The sequence below is a fragment of the Equus caballus genome, chromosome 3 (assembly GCF_041296265.1).
Source record: "Equus caballus isolate H_3958 breed thoroughbred chromosome 3, TB-T2T, whole genome shotgun sequence".
NCBI lineage: Eukaryota > Metazoa > Chordata > Mammalia > Perissodactyla > Equidae > Equus > Equus caballus.
In genome coordinates this window covers 27,708,851-27,725,990 of record NC_091686.1, presented here as the reverse complement: position 1 = coordinate 27,725,990, position 17,140 = coordinate 27,708,851, and the positions used below count along the sequence as shown (strand labels likewise).

General features: G+C 44.9%; 1 long non-coding RNA gene across 1 annotated transcript in view; it reads right to left on the bottom strand.

Moving 5' to 3' along the window:
- Positions 1–1,884: 1,884 nt before the first annotated feature.
- LOC111773016 (uncharacterized) overlaps positions 1,885–17,140 on the bottom strand; it is a 32,778-nt gene continuing 17,522 nt past the window's right edge. The window contains exons 3-5 of the long non-coding RNA XR_002807224.2: positions 7,363–7,449; positions 6,295–6,462; positions 1,885–4,938 (exon numbers count right to left, since the gene is read on the bottom strand). This is a non-coding gene — a long non-coding RNA (uncharacterized lncRNA). The remainder of the gene's footprint in view (positions 4,939–6,294; positions 6,463–7,362; positions 7,450–17,140) is intronic.

The window sequence follows — 17,140 nt, the reverse complement described above, 5'->3', positions numbered from 1 at the left end:
ATTCCTCCGCCCTTTCTATTACCCCCAAATAACATCTTTTGAGCATTTTGCTTGTGTCAGCTTGTTCTAAACACTTATGTGCCTGTAATATTATCCCAAATGCAATGAGGTACTGTTGTTATCCATGGTTTGCAAATAAATAATTAAGAGGTAGGGAGTTTAGGTAAATCTCCAAAGTTAATCAAGCCAGTAAGTGGTGACAATGGGATTTGGACCCAGGTCATCTTCCATCAAAGCCAACACTCTTTAAACTACAGCTGTGTGTTTTAGCAGATGTGGATCCTCAGTGTACTTCACTCCTCATTCTCCACACAGGACCCTCCCAAACCCTCCATGGCTTCAGTCATCACCTACACAATAGCCATCAAGAATATTTCAATTTCCACGTCAGCTCCAATCTGCCTGTAATGGCTGCCTGAATCATGGTGCTTAAGCAGTTAGGCTTAATGGAAAAAAAAAATCCACGATTGATTAGTGACGCCTGCTCTGGGTGCAGAAGTGACGACTATAGGCATGTATGCTACCTATTTGCCACCCTCTGTGATTGTCCAATTTCCATTGCTAATCAATACTTTATCTTCTGAACTCCAGAGTCACATTTTCAACTGCCTACTTAGACATCTCCACTGGTATATCCCATTGGCATCTCAGACTCCTCAAAGCTGGTCCCTTCTCACATGGTCCCTAGTCAGGTTTAAAAAATAACTATCTACACAGACTTCAAGCTGGAAACCTGAGTTGAGCTTAGTTCTTCTTTCTCTTTCCTTCAATACTCCAATCAATCGCATATATTTTCCATCCTACTTTTCAAAATTTCTGAGAATTTGCTGTGCTCTATCCCATTCCCACTCCTTGAGTCTAGGATAGGCCTTCATTTAAACTATTGCAGTAATCAACTAAGCAGTGCTCCTGCCTCCGACTTGCCCATCCACTGCCAAGCATTCTTTCTGAAGCACCAATCTGGATATACATTTATCTTGCCCAGACACCTTTGTGGCTTCCACAAGGTCCGAACTCTTCAGCTGGCATATAGGACGCTTCACCATGAGGCCTCATTCTAACGGTTAAGATATTTCCCATGCCCCTCCAGTAGCCACCCCATCATGTGTTACCTGTGCTTCAACAGTGTAACCACCTTGCTCTCTTATTCCATCATCATTCTTGTCTTTGGGCCTCTGCACATTCTTCCATCAAGAATGCCCTCCACAACCGAGTGATCTCTTTATAGAGATAGCCATGCCCTTGGTTGGCAGGAGCCAACAGTCACAAATGACCTCCTTGGCTCTAAGACCATTGTCTGAAGGACTCGGTTTAGTTAGCACAAGCCCATCGACAGAGGCCCGGGCCTCACTCCTGCACATTCTTTCCTGAGTCTCCTTCAAAGCAGCATCTCTTAGGATGAGCCTTACAACCTATCTGTCCATCAAACAAAAGGTACTCTACAGACAGTGTCGCCAAGGAGGCTGGAGAGGGAGACCCCTGACCTTCACTCACTCCCTGACAATGTCAGTTGTACTCCAGGTACCTCAGCGGGTGGATTTTTGCACCGGCTCACAGCTGCCATTGCACTGGGGCCACACCTTTTCAGGTCACGCAACTCACAGCCAGCCTCATGGCATTCAGCTCTGATTAAGAACGTGAGCTCCTTGAGGGCAGACCAGTGAGAGATGTCTTGACCCTCCTGTTGGACCTGGGCTTGATACCTGGTACAAGGCAGGCATTCAAGAAATGGCTGTCCCTGGATTGAATGGAGTGAACCAGAGAATAGATGAATCAGCCTCAGCACCATCCCTCATTATCTGGGTGATCTTGGTCCAGTTTTTTAAACTCTCTATGCCTCAGTTTCTCCAACCACAGGACTTGGATAATAGTAGTGCCATGATCTTGGGTTCTTCAGACTTTATTATCAATGGGTAGCATATGGATGGATGGATGGATGGATGGTTAAGTGGGTAGATGGATAGTCCTGTTGGTAAATGAGTGGATTAACATACAAATAGGTTATTTCATAGATTCAGGTTATTACACAATTAATTAAGAGGTGTTCACCCATCACTGCCCAAAGCCACCACACTAAATAAAATGACCCAAACAAAAATGGTCCCTCAGAAAACAATCAAATAACGGTAACTTTTGCAGCCCTAGGGATAGCAAGAAGGCTCCCTCTGGGCACTCTTTTCAAGAAACAGTTTTCCCAAAAAGAAAAGGAAAGGAGAAGGGAGGAGAGGAGCGAGGAGAGAAGAGAACAAACAGGCACGCACACTCAGAGAAATGGCTTATAGCCGAACCCTCCCATCAATTCACCCGAAGCCTCTCGCCTCCGCCCCAGCCTCCCCAGGCCCGCCTGAGGTGCGATCTACAGGTCTGAGGTTTTGCCTTGCAGAGGGTGGTGAAGACAGGATCTTGAGCTCCCAGTCGCTCTGCTTTTAACTTAATCTGTCATCTCACTATCACTTCAGTGTGAAAGCGGGCTGGTGGCGAGATGCACAGAAGGAGCCGCCCCTGAATGCTTCTTCTCTAACCTGTTAGAGGTCGCCCCTCACCTGCCTCAGAGCTCTCACCTGTGCTAAAGGCCTAGCCTGCCCTGAAAATGCAGACTCTCCTGTTGGGGTGCTCTGTGGACCCCCGAGACTCCTTCGGCCCCTCCCTGGCTCCACCGTATCAGCTGAGTAATCTCCCTAAGCATTCTGACACACAGCTGCAAGAGATGAAAACTGTACTGTTGATAGATGAAACTTTGGATAAGATTACATGGTTTTGAATATCTTGATGACATATTTGTCTGAAAAGTCTTTTAGAGGACGGCCTAATATAAATGCGCGGAAATGTTTCTAATGACTAGCATTTGTCTACCGTCTTCGTTGGAGAAATTAGCATTCATGTGTCTCGGGATGTCATTTGCATTTGTATGTGGGGACCAACTTTTGAATAATCATTTCTTCCAGCCCAGAAGAGTTAACTATTTACTCTGAACACAGGCTGGCTTCCTGCACAGGCTCTCTGGCTGGGTCTGTGGTGTCCAGAAATAGGTAATGGTGTTCTAGGCATATATCCCACTGTTCCAGTACCACTGGACCCTTCTAAGCGGTCCTCGGATACCATTTGCCCTCACAAATATTTGCTTGGCTCCACTCTGCTCTGGCCTCACCCACCTAGCTGTTGTAATCACCTTCCTGTCCTAGCCAAGCTCAGCTCTTTCTACGAACTCCAGCCCCACTAGGTTGAAGTTCGAGACCTATCTGGTCACAAGTATCCTTGGGATTCCCCCCATAATAACACAGATTTCATTGGAAACCCATGGAAAGCAGCTGGTGTATGTAGATAGCATGGGTTCCATTCTCTTATGCGGTTTCTTAGAGGTCCTTTGGCTGAAGTCCAGGGTAATTTTCCTGGCCCAATTTTTGCATTAAGTAGAAGGAGAAGGAAAAGTCTGGATAAAGCTAAGCAGAGCTACAGGCTAACAAGGCTCTTATCTGCTCTGTGATGTCCAGGAAGAAAATTAACCTCTTTAGGCATCAGTTTTTTCATCCATAATTTTGGGGAGGTAATTCCACCAATCACCCAGAATTAAGAAGACAAGAGTTGGTCATGCCTGTGAAGTCCCAGGACTTGGCACCCTGTGGACACCCCATAAATGTCATTTTCCTGTCCTGACCCCTTAACATTGCCTAGTGTGTCATCAGCAACAGCATTGAAGCTCCCAAGGGCAACTTTTGCAAAGAGCAAAAAGTGATGTACTGGCTTCAAGATGTGGAGGGAACCTAAGTGCCCATTAGCTGATGACTGAATAAAGGAGATATGGTATACATGTACAATGGAATACTACTCAGCCATAAAAAAGGATAAAATCGTCCCATTCACAACATGGGGCCAACCTTGAGGGTATTATGTTAAGTAAAATAAGCCAGATAGAGAAAGACAATCTCTGTATGACTCCACTCATATGTGGAAATTAAACACATGGACAAAGAGAACAGATTAGTGGTCACCAGGGGAAAGGTGGGGGTGGGGGGCACAAAGGGTGAAGTGGTGGACCTACAACATGACTGACAAATAACAATGTACAACTAAAATTTCACAAGGTTGTAAACTATCATAATCTCAATAAAAACTAAAAAAAAAAAAATGATGTGCTGGCTTCGGGGTGAGATTCATTTGGGAGAGGTTCATGGAGGGCACTTTTATTTGGGGTAGCAAGACAGCTATGGGATACATTCACTGTGTGTGCTCTGGGTCGCCAGTAAAATTCTCCTGTGCATCTTATTCTCTGAGGTCTTACTCCGTGTTAGAAGTAACCCCCAGACTGTTCTGCCTGAGTGGCTTACTCTGAAAGCAGAAGGCCCGAGGTCAGGTGAGGTCCACAGTGTGGCTCTGCTCTGGGACCCAGTAGGCACTTCATAAATGCTTCGTAGATGAATTGGTGTGTGAGTTCAGGAGTCCTGACAGCACCATGCTGCCTCCTTCTAGAATGTGGAGCAGGATCATTGATGGTCTGTGTTCCAATCAGTAAAGTATCTTCAATAAGAAGAAGATGAACAGCAATCACAATATCTCTGGAGCCCTCACTCCAGGCCAGGCTTGGTGCTGAGCGCTTTATGGTGACGTCTAACTTCGACATACAACAGGCCCACAGCCATTAGCTGTCACCTCCCATCCCACAAGGAGCTTGGATGTGGAACAGAAGAGGAGGCTTAGAAACCCTAGGACTGTTAACCAAGGATGCCAACATCCAGGCACTTCCATCTGCTGTTCCTTCCACTCAGCATGCCTCTTCTCTGCTTCGTTTTGAAGCATGAATAGCTCATTTCTCGCATCACCCTCTCCTAGAAATCTCCCCAAATCTCCAGATTCCGGGGGGAGAGGCCAGTGCTCCCAAATATGGTTGGATTCAACTTTTTAGAATCTCCAAGAACTGGAAGATGAAAGATGATGATAACCCTACACGTAGTTAAAAATGGAAACAATATTAGATCGGAAGAGAATAAATGAAGTCCAACGAGATTCAGCTTTTCCCACAATAACGACTTTGACTTGTGTTTTAAATTGCTGTGAACAGAAATAAATATGTTTTGGGGGGTGAAGGAAACAGCTGCTTAGCTGATATCCTAAGTCCGTGCCCTGCCTGTGATGCAACTTGGCACAGGTCCTGGGGCATCCCGTGTTTCCGTCTATCACAGGACGTTATCCGCATTGTAATCGCAGATTTATTTGTCTGTCTATCCACCTGCCTTGAAACCTCCTGCAGAGTAGGCACTGGTGTCTGGCACAGGGTCTGACACAAAGAAAGTGCTTAATGAAAGTCTGTAGGACGAATGCATTTGTTTATAGAGAACGTCCTCTCGATTAGCTAATGTGTCCCAACCTGAAAATGACTGTTCTCGTAAACTGGGCTCTCTCTGTTTCTCTCTCTTTCTCTCAGGATGGCGCTGGCAAGGAGGGAGGGAGGACTGAAACCTGATTTGTCAAAATTTCTTGACTTCTTTCCATCTTTCTATCAGGCCCCGTGTGAACACCCCATCACCCTCTCTGCCGCCATGTCAACATCTCAAATGATGCTATCTAATGGCCCACATCTTGTGCCAGAGACAACGCCTGCTTCCAGAGAATCCCAGACCATGTCCCACCCTTTTAATGTCTGTGAAGGCAAGTTGGGAGAGGCAAAGCTATCTTCCTTGAAGCCTGGGTTGTTGTTTTTGTTTTTTTTTTAACACTACTCCTTGAGAACACTTTTATGTGTCTCTTGCCAAACCTGAAACTCAGTGTTGGAATTGTTGGTGATCCTCTGAAAAGCAGAGCATCAACTGGCACCATGGCCTGACCACTCCCAATAACACATTTCCCAAGCAGAAAAAAACTACACGTCGTCCTTGGTAGGAGCGGCTCCGGAGAATGGCACAGAATCTTCCAGCATCACTTTTCATTGCTATCTTGAAAGAAACACATTAACCTATGGATGTGGTTACTGTAGCCTCTGTTTTGACTGAGTTGATTAGTCAACTGGGACAGACACGTCGTTAAATGAATATACACATAATATATTCACATATAATTGTTATGTGTGTGCACTTTCCCCTTCCTTTTGTCACCAGCCACTTGTCTGAAATATCTACTGACTGTCTGCAAATCATGTGGTTCCTTAAGGCACTATCGTTTGAAACTTGGACTAATTAATTTGGATCATATAATTTATCAGTGAAAAGGATACAATGACAAAACTGGCACTGAGCGTTTGTTCCCAAAATGTAACTCTCTGGAGGATATTTAAGAGGAAACACAATGGAGGGTATTTCTTACCTTGAAATCATGAAATTTAGAGAGGGCGCTGGATTGTGAAGATAGGCGGGCAGTGAGGGGCTGCATATAAAGGCAGAGCTGACCACGGCAAAGGAGCTTTGTCCTGTGTATGAGCCACGTCTCCAAGAGCTCCATGGAAGCTTCTGGAACATTCACTGGTGGGGATCACTGCATCAGCAAAAAGGACTGGGAGTGTGTTAACAGCCTCTTTTCCCTCATTTAATTTTGTGCTGGGTGTCTTTTTGTTGTGCCCTCACTCCCTCCCGCCCAGATCCATTCTCCACCCTTCTGCACTCAGCTCTGTGCTCCGAAAGGCAGAGCTACATAGATGCAGGAATGGATGCCCCAGGCCCTCTGGCTTCCATTTGGGTCAGGCCTATGAGTAGCACTGGAGGGAGATCAGAGGCAGGGAAGGGACTATCTCTTGCCTCCCACCCTGTGGGATCACTGTGGCAGGGGTGGTGTCCCGCGGCTGAAGGGTACAGGTAGCATCAGGCTGTGCTGTCCACCCAACCAGCCCAACCCCCTCTCTCTCTCTGCTCTCGCTCTCTCTCTCTGGGTTTTCAAACCACTCCTCTTCCCTACCCACTGGAGCAACAGGAGGTGGTCCTGGCTCCCCGAAGTTGTAGCCCCAGGACACTATACTTGCCCTTAAGAATGTCCTACACCCTGTGCTCCTGGGCTTTGCAAACATTCCCCTCGATAAAAGTCTGCTCCCTCCAGTATTGACCAAAGGGATACAAGGTTTGTGGACCAAACAGCATCGCAATGGTTGTGCTTCTCCTGGGGTGCCCCGGCGGTCTACATGGAGTGGAGTCATCTTTGTCATCTTCCACTTCTCCCTTGGACCCCAGCAGGCCTCAGTACAGAAGGACATGAATGACCGTCACACTCTTCCTGGGAAGACTAAGCTGGGGTCATAAGTACCTCAACAGGGCCTCGCTCTTTTCCCCACCCCGTCCCACCGAGTCAGGACCCCAAGTCAGAGCTGAGTTGTGCAAAAAGGTAGAGCATTAAACCAAGCCCCAGAAGGCCTTGGGGCCAGGCCTGGCTTTGCTCTATCCCTACCCTGTGACGTTGGGTCATATCCATCCTTCCTCCTTGAGATCATCAGTCGAGTCGAGGTGACAGCCTGAGTCTACTCCTCATAAGGCTCTGAAAGGACAGGAAGGATATGTGAAGACAGTTTAAAACCTGTCGCGCATGCACTGGTGTACTGCGTGACTTATTTGTAACTTATTTGGTTAGTCTCACCGTAGCCTCCCCAGCTAGACTAGTTCTCCGGGTCAGGGATGGTAGCTTCTGCACAGCTTTTTGTTATTCTGGAAGATCTACTCCAGTGTCGTGCCCCTGAGAGCTCAGGCAATGACGGCTGAACAGCAGCTACTATTTGCCTTGTGATTTTCAAAGGAAGGCAAAAGACAGCCTCTGGGACCTCGAAGAGGCAGGAAAAGCGTTCTCACTCACACTTAAACACTGCAAGGTAGAGGCAGAGTTCCTTGGCCTCATTCTGGAATTGTATCACAATTCTGTAAAGTCAAATCATATTTAAATGGATAGTCCTAAAATAAATGAACCTAAGGGGAATGCATCAGGTACAGTAAGCTGACTACCTTAACTCCTTTGTTCTTGTCTGCATCTACTACAGAAGCTGGTAAAGCTTAAAAAAAAATCACCTTCCTAAATATTTTTGTAGTTGGGAATGGCCATGTGACTCAGTTCTCAAGAACAAGATATAACTATTCCAATGTACCATCAATTTCCCTTTTGTTTCTTTCCTGCTTGGAAGGCAGACCTGATGGCTGGAACTTCAGCAGCTATCTTGGGAAGATAAGGTGACAGCAAGAAGGAAAAGACAGAAGAATTGCAAAGATGGTGACCTTGATATTATTAAGCCACGGAACTAATGCGAGCAAACAACTACCTCCAGAATTGTGTGTGTGTGTGTGTGTGTGCGTGCATGTATGAGAGAGAGAGAACATTAACCCTGATTAGTTTAAGCCACTATTAAATAGTTATTCTGTTACTTGTAGCCAAAGGTGCTCCTATCTGACACAGTGAACAGTGTCAGTACAATAACTTTCTTTTCTCCAATACCCCATTGGCTTTACAAGTTGAAATCTGTGTATAATAAGACTTTATTTTTTAAGTGAGAGGACTCCATTGGATTAATTCAAACCTGATTCACCTCAACCCTGTCTAATGCCCATAACCCCTTTTCACCCTGTTCTCAGCAATTCCTGAAGCCCCTTGAGAGCAGATGCCATTTGGACGTTTAAATCCCTAGATAGGAACACCACATTTTTCATGTAACTGGCATTCGAGGAAAGACTGAGGCCTAAAGAAAATAAAAAGGCTGCAGAATGTCCAGAGAAGATATTAGCAGTTACTACAATTTATGGAGAGACTAACATATGCAAAGCACTTTTTAATCACTCTTTCAGACACGCCGGATCTCTATTAAGCAAGCATCTTTACCTCCATTTTACAGATGAAAACCCCAAAGCTTGGAGAGTTTTCATAATTTGGTCAAGATCCTGAGGCTTACGAATGACACAGAGAAAATGTGAACCCCAGCCCCCCCTCCACTATAGACGTCTTCCCGGCGAAACGAAGAACTCAGAATGTAGAAACCACCAGTAAGACTCTGTTTTTCTCGCTTTAGCATCTGAAGATGCTCGCCAACCGGGCCAGGTGCCGCCCTGCATTTCAGCAGACTCTGCATTAACCCTTCAAAGAGTTGGCTGTTCGATCCATGGAGACTGCAGAGGATGATGGTTTGGGGCTATTGAGAAAGTGGCCCTTTCCACTCTCTAATTTGCATGCTGGATGTCTATTGAAAGTTGCTATGGTGATCCGTTTGACCAGAAGTTTCCGCTGAATCATCCCAACGCGTATATAAAAACATAAATGTGGTTTGGGGACCCGGAGCCCTGCAGCCGGGGAGCTGTCTCCATTTTTCACTTGTGACTCACTCTGGTCGTGCGTAGGCCCAGCTGTGAGGAAGGCGAAACCTCTGCGGGCAGGTGTCACTCCCTGGAGAGGTTCTGCAGGGCGGGATGCGTTGACATCGCCCCCGGGGAACCTGAAGACTGAAGAAGGGGACATGGAAGTCCCCACACCTGGGTGATGCCTCGCTCCCCTGGGTGGTTCTGGAGCTGCCGGTCTTCTCAGTGAATGTCTCAGTTTGGAGACCCCTCAAAGCAGAGGCTGCAAGGGGCACTTGAGGGTTGAAGCAAGCAAGCAGAAGGCAGGATAGGGATTCTGAGACAGCAAGGAGGGACAGCTGATAGAAGAGTGTGCTGTCCAGGGGGCTGCTGCGGGCAGCCACCTACTTTAGGACCTGACTCTAAGAGAAATGGTGACAGGGCACAGTGAGGATGGAGGGGGGCACTTCGTGCAGAAGGACTCAGGTTCAAATCTTCTCTCTGCTCATTGCTGGACTGGCTGCAGGCCTCGGCGAGGTTCTGAACATTGACATTGACTTCTCTTTGCAGAGAAATACAGACAAGAACACCTCCTGCGGCTTTATGAAAAGAAATAATATGCCAGTGGAGACAACACAGAGCCCAGCCTGTGGTGTCTGCTCAGTCGGTTTTGTTTTCTTTCTTTCTCTCTTCACCAAAGAGATTCAACTGAATCATACTGCTCTTCTTGGCTGTGAACCAGGCATAGGAGCTTGTGGACAAATAGTTAATTTAAAAAATCTGTAGACAGATGATAGATAAACAGATAAAGATTTAAACGCAGCTCTCCAAAAATTGCCCTTTATTTTTTCTATTGAAGCAAATATTATTTGACATTTGATCTTCATTTGATATGTGGACTATATAATTAGACGAACGTGCATATGGATATCTTTATAGATAACCAAATGTAGATGCATGGAGAAAGAATTACCTAATTAGTCCTTTTTTTGCTACTTGGAGACATTTAAGGGATGCCCCTGGATGGAGAACGGGGAGTCGTTTGGAACAAGAAGGTGGAAGAGTTGTCAAAGGAAGAAATCCAGGGCCAGCTGTCAGAGTGCTTAAAGGAGACAGGTTGCAGTTCAAGTTGACGGCGATTTCTTAAAACTGTGTAACATGTTACATTAGCAAGAGTGCCGAAAGACAGATACAACTTTTCTAGAAAATACTTTGTCACATCAAAGCCCCAAAATGTCTATACCTTTTAGCCTGTCAATGAGCCAGGGTTCTCTAGAGACAGAACCATTAGAATATATATATGTATATAACCCACTGGATAATCCTGCTAATATATATATATTGCATATCTATAGAGAGAGAGATTTATTAGGAGAGATTGGCTCATGGAATTGTGGAGACTGCGAAGTCCCTCAATCTGACATCTGCAAGCTGGAGACCCAGGAAAACTGGCAATGTAATTCAGGCCGAGTCCGGAGACCTGAGAACCCAGGGACCGAGTGTGTTAATCCCAGTCTGAGGGCAGCAGATGAGATGAGCTGTCCCAGCTCACGTAGCAAGACAGAAAGAAAATGGGGGTGAATTCACCCTTCCTCTTCCTTTGTTCTACTCAGACCCTCAGTGGATTAGATGACAGCCACCCACACCGGGGAGGGCCGTCTGCTTTCCTGAGTCCAATTCAAATTCTAACCTCATCCTAAAACATCCTCGCAGACAGACCGAGAAAGAATGTGTGATCTGGTCACCTCATGGTCCACTTAAGGGGACACACAAAATTAACCATCACAGCCTAGGAGTCTCAGTTTTTCATATTTATCTTAGGGAACTTATCAGATCTTCAGCAATTATGTACAAGGATAGAGATCAAAGCAGTAGGTATATTACCGAAAAATTAGAAAGGATTTTAATGTCCCAAAATAATCAAAGAAATTATTTTATAATCACATGATTAAATTGTATGTGGCCAGTAAAGAAATGTTTTCAAAGAGTGCTCAATGAACTGGCAAAGTTATGATGCTAGATTATGAATGAAAAGTCGCATATGACAGGTACTTTCAACCTGCTCCCAATTCCACTGAAAATATTTTTTAGTTATACATTTGCATATTTGTGTGTACAGTTATGTAGATATACTCACTACAAAAAAATGACTTAGAGGACAACGCTATGAACAACCACTGTTTCTGAGCAATTTTCACTTTATTCTTTCTCCTTTTTGTGTTCTCCAAAGTTTCTTTAATGAGCACAAAATTGTCACAATCAGAAAAGGAAGTGATACATATGATTTATAAAAATGCTAAAGAAGTCAAACTTTAGAATCCTGGCCATTTTTCTTTAGCATAATCTTTCTTCAAAAAGCAGTTGGATTGCCCCAAAAAGGTGAGGGTCGGAGCAGAGCCATGGAGGGTCAGGAAAAGGTGTTTGGATGCATGACCTCTGGTCCCAAGGACAGAGTGGTGAGGAAGGCAGCGGGTGGATGTGGCAGACAGGGATTTGTGACCACGTTGAATGACAGCTTTCAGAGGACAGCGTGGAGGGTTGGTTAGTCCCCCTAGGGCTGGGGGGAGGAGGGGAGGGAGTGGCATGCTAGAGTGTCTGTTGTCACTTCAGACCTTTGGAGATGCATCTTTGAGCGTGAAAAGAGATGGAAAATTAGAAGCCCCCAACATCCTGACCTTAACGTCTTTTCTATTTCTTCTCCTTTGATGGTGCCTCCATTTCCACATATCTTCCCTCTTCTCTGTGGCCCCCTGGCCTATGCCCTGCTGTAGGTTCGCCTTGCTCCCGGGCTCACGGGGCTGACTCTGGTCACACCAGGGTTTTATATGGGACAGCCACTGTGCCCTTTTCTTTCCAACATCTCATGTCCCTCAGTCACAAGGCCAGAGGGTTATGGAGAGAGAGTGGACTCAGTTACACCCACCAAAGAGATTTCTGAGGCCCACTAAACTGAGGATGTGTGCACAGGTCAAAAGATATCAGAATTATAGTCAGACCACCTGGATTAGAATCTACCTCTGCCCCCCTTACAAGCTGTGTGGGCTTGAATAGGTATCTTAACTTCTCTGAATTTCAATTTCTTGACCTATAACCAAAAGAGAATGATATCCAGCTTATAGGCTCATCGTGACAATGAAATGAGCCTATTAGCAGCAGTAATAATGAGAGCTATAATGGTTTTCTATTGCTGAATAACAAATGTCGCAAATTTAGCAGCTTAAAACAACACCCACCTATTATATGGCAGTTCTATAGGTGGGAAGTCTGAGTGGGGTTGGCTGGTCCTCTGTGGAGGGGCTTCTCCAAGGCCAAAATCAAGATGCCGGCCAGGTTGAGCTCCTACCTGGAGGTCCTGGGGGAGAATCTGCTTTCCAGCTCATTCACATTGTTGGCAGAATTCATTTCTCTGTGGCTGTGCGATTGGGGTCTCCATTTCCTTTGCCTGCCAGGTGAGGTCACTCTCAACTCCTGGAGAACCCCGCATTCCTCATCACATGCTCCCCTACGGCTTCAAGCCAGCACCTCAGGTCAAGTCCTTCTTGTGCTTTGAATCTCTCTGGCTTTCTCCTCTGCTCCCAGCTGAAGAGAACCCTCTGCTTTCAAAAGACCCCTGGAGGTTGGAGAAGATGCTGCATATAAACCGCTTAGAATGGTACCTGGTATCTAGCAGATGACCAGTCAAGGTTAAGTTTGGGGACAAATACAGTGCATGATACACAGAAGGTTCTAAATAGACTTTTATGCATAAGTGAGTAAGCGAATGAAGGCATGAATGAATGAGCAAACAAGAAAAAACTATCAGCAAAGATGTTAAGAGTTCCTATTTTGGAGGGCAGAGGCAATCAGCAAGGGACATCTCCAACAGCGAGGGGACGTTCTGATATGAATTCCATCCATCCACACGAAGCGAGGATTCAATTAATACAGCTACTAAATAAGGTTTCATCCCGCTGTGTGAGGGCACCTGGGGTGCATCATCTGAGCCTGGTTTCTCCGCTCAGAACTCATCCAGCTCCGAGGCCCCAGGAAGTCTTCCTGGCAATTAGAGTCAAAAGAGCAAAATTCTGTCTCTAAGCATTTTCCCCCTTAGTTTCAGATTTCTCTTGGGATCTTCGTGTTTCTCCAACACAGGCTCTGCGCTAGGCACCCAGCTCCCTTCCCCTCCCAGGACAGGCAAGGAGGTGGATGCCGCTGTGAATTCTGGATTCTGGCCAGAGGGAGTTTGATGCTTTTGCCCTTAAAAGCTCAAATGTTTGTAATCTTAATAGTCGTCTGAGCAGCATTGAATCATTACATCAAGCAGCTCTAATGCCTGTAAAACAGCCCAGGTACCAAAGAGAAACAGAACAAGGATGGAACCTGGTGTCTGATGGATGGATGCATGCCCGGTAAACTTACAAGCACCCCTGGCTTCCACACCTCCTCCAAAGGGTTTTTATAACTTCCTGAAAATGCTTTAGTATTGGGTTTTAATTAAACATTTAATATGCATCATGAAAATTTATTGATTCTGCCAGGGGGGAAAAAAAGATGAATCTTGTATTTGGACATCTCCAGCTAAGATGACTCGTATTTTCACGGGGGTTACTGATGGGGCCTCAGGTCGCACCCCTCCAAGTTTGAACAGCTCTGTGGGAGCTGAGGAGCATCCAAAACTGGAAAGTCACTGGCTCAGAGAAATTGTGTTAATTTCTGCTTCTCAGACTCAGTTTTCCGACTGAGGAGGTAGGGAGGTGCAAGCTGTTGAAATTAACCTGAAGCACTTAAAAACGGATTCCATTTGTCATAGGCGCTCTTTCTCTGATCATCTGTTCCCCTTTCCTGTTAACATGACTACTGTAAAGTTCTGATCTTCGGAAAGAATGAGCCAAGGAGTCTTCAAATCCTTTGAGGAAATGGCTCTGTAAGTGGTAAGATCATATTACCTGCCTGACCCAGGATGGTTGGGAATCCCAGTAAGTTGATATTATTGACCAAAATTCTGGAAGAATGAGGAATCTGGTAAATCAAATATTCTCATTAACTGCGAACCTATTGCAAACTCTTTTGGATTCCAATTTTATTGTTAAAATGTCTTCTAAATTCACCTAAGTCTCATTTCCTGCCTTATTAAAGAGAAATCGGATAAAACTCTTTCTCTGGTGAGCGGCAGTTGGAAACTGCCCTTGGCTATGCTCAGCACCAATATTCATTGAACAAGACAACTATAGAGCTGTGGTTCTCAACTGGACGACTGTACCCCCTCCCAAGGGACTTTGGCAATGTCTGGAGATATTTTTGGTTGTCACAGCTAAGTAGGTGGGGAGGTTGCTACTGGTATCCAATGGGTGGATGCCAAGGAGGCATAAATATCCTACAACTCACAGGATAGCCTCAACCACAAAGAGTTATCTGACCCCAAATGCCAACAGTACTGAGGTGGAGAAATCCTGAGATAGAGGCAGAAGAGAGGCTGCAGTACAGCATAATATATTAGGTGTTCATCTAGAGGGAGAGATTAAAAACAGACAAAAAGTCTGTGATATGAAAATCTGGTAGGGACTCTGCCATCAACCAGCTGTGCGGCCTTGAGCAAGTTAATATATTAAATACACTGAATTCAATTTATTTACTCATTTCATCTGGCCAGCTTTGTGAAGAATGGCGTGTTCTAATCTAAGCAGAGGAAACAAAATAAGTGACACGTGCAAAGGCTCAATGCAGGAAAGAGCCAGTGCCCAAGGAAGGCCGGAGGGACTGGAAAATAATCAACAAGAGGGAAAGAGAAGCAGAACAGACCCTTCTGGATCTTCCAGAACTTGGTAAGGAGCTGAGCTTTTTATTCCAGGTGACTGTTGCAAACAGTAACAGGACCAAGCTCATACGCCATCTTATGAGACAGCCTCTTGTCCTCCTTGTTCACCATACAGGCTCTGAAGGTGTCTATTGGATGCGAGTCTTTGCTCCCTGCTGCTGTGGTGAGGAGACCTCATGGGAGGGAGTGGAAAACACCAGGAGCAAAGAGAACACTCAAAAGGCCACTGTGTGGTCCCACGAAAAGAAGATGGAAACAGTCAGGCAATTCCTCAAACAATTAAACATTGTATTATCAGATGACTCAGCAATTCCATTCTTGGGTATATACTCAAGAGAAGTGAAAACATATGTCTACACAACAACTTATACACAATTGCTCATAGCAGTATTATTCATAATGGCCAAAAGTGGAAACAACCTAAATGTCCATCAGCAGATGAATGGATAAACCAAATGTGGTATATCCATGCAATGGAATATTATTCAACCATAAAAAAGAATGAAGGACTGACACCTGCTACAACATGGATGAACTTTGAAAAGATGCTAAGTGAAAGAAGCCAGACACAAAGGACCACATTTTGTATGATTCTATTTTATATGAAATGTCCAGAATTGGCAAATCTATAGAGACAGAAAGTAGATTGGTGGTCACTGGAGCTGGAGAGAAGAGGACATGGAAAGCGACGGCTAATGGGCATGGGTGTTTTAGGGGCCAATGAAAATGCTCTGGAATTAGATGGTGGTGATGGTTGCACAGCCTTGTAAATACATCAAAAACCACTAAATTGTATACTTTAAATGGGTGAATTGTATGGAATCTGAATTACATCTAAATAAAGTTGTTTAAAAAGAAGTGGTGAATACACAAGGATGGGTGACGATGGACTCAAGATGGGATCCACAGACTTTAGAGACTGAAGGCATGTGAGGGGAGGGAAAGGGAGCAACAGAGGCTGGCTGCCTGGCATCTCGACTGATGCTGTTGTCGCTGCTCTTAACCACTCCTTTCTGGTGTCACATTCAACAACTACATTATGGTTTTCTCAAAATCTATGTTCCTTCTCATCGGAGTGTCAGGAGGAGAAACAATTTGGGGAAGGGGATTTGTTTTTTTAGAGAAATCAATAAACGTTTCTCCCGGTGACCTTTTCACTCTTCAGTGCCTGAAGGCTTTGACCTTTGACTCCATGGATGCTGGGGGAGCAGGCTCAGGTCAACAAAGCACAGAAAAGACAACAGGTTTTTCATGGAAAGGATGTGGTATGTTTTCACACAGCAGGCTTCCCTAGGTAGTAGTTGATATACTCTGAGAGAATCATGGTGCTTCCTTTACTCAGAAACTTATCTTAGCTTTTTGTACACATATAAGTGTGACTTCTGGTAAAGTCAAGAACAAAAAAGAACATTCTTTTGTGCTGATGAGAAATGAAGATAGAAAAAACACAAAACAAAAAAGACCCAGGAACACGTAATTCATTAACATTCGATAGCAAGTGTCATTTTGGGGGGAGGATGCATTTTAATCTGGTTTCAATTATATTCATAAATAACGAGCATACTTCCATCCTCACCTGAGCCTTGAAGGATGGAGCAGAAGTCAACTTTCCTCATTGGATCTCGAGATAAGGAAATTCCCTCTGGCCCCAGGGGCCACCCAAGAAACACAGTCTCTTATATTCACAGCATTATCTAATTTCCAAAGTTACTGACTTTTCATTCATCCATCCCTTTATTCATGTAATAAACTGTTTGCTACTATCCTCATTTGGAGATATGAAGATAAGATTTCACTCCCACCCTCAAAGAGCTCAGAGGGATATGGAGAAAAAGACAAAGAAATAGTCAATGATACACTCTGTAAAAGAAGTTTTCAAAGGGTACCTTGGAGAAGCATCCATTGATTAAGAGGTGGGCACACTATGAAGATTAAGAAGGGGGGCACATTATTAAGATCCAAGTGCCCTTTTCTCAGGTGCCCCTATAAAACATGATTGGGGGTATTGGGAAGTAAAATAAGTGACTTGGATTATTGTTTCCTTTTCTTAGCTTCAAACATCACCTAAATTCTCCCCTAGAATTAAGGCCCTGAGGACACTCTCTTGGGATTTCTCAAGACTTAG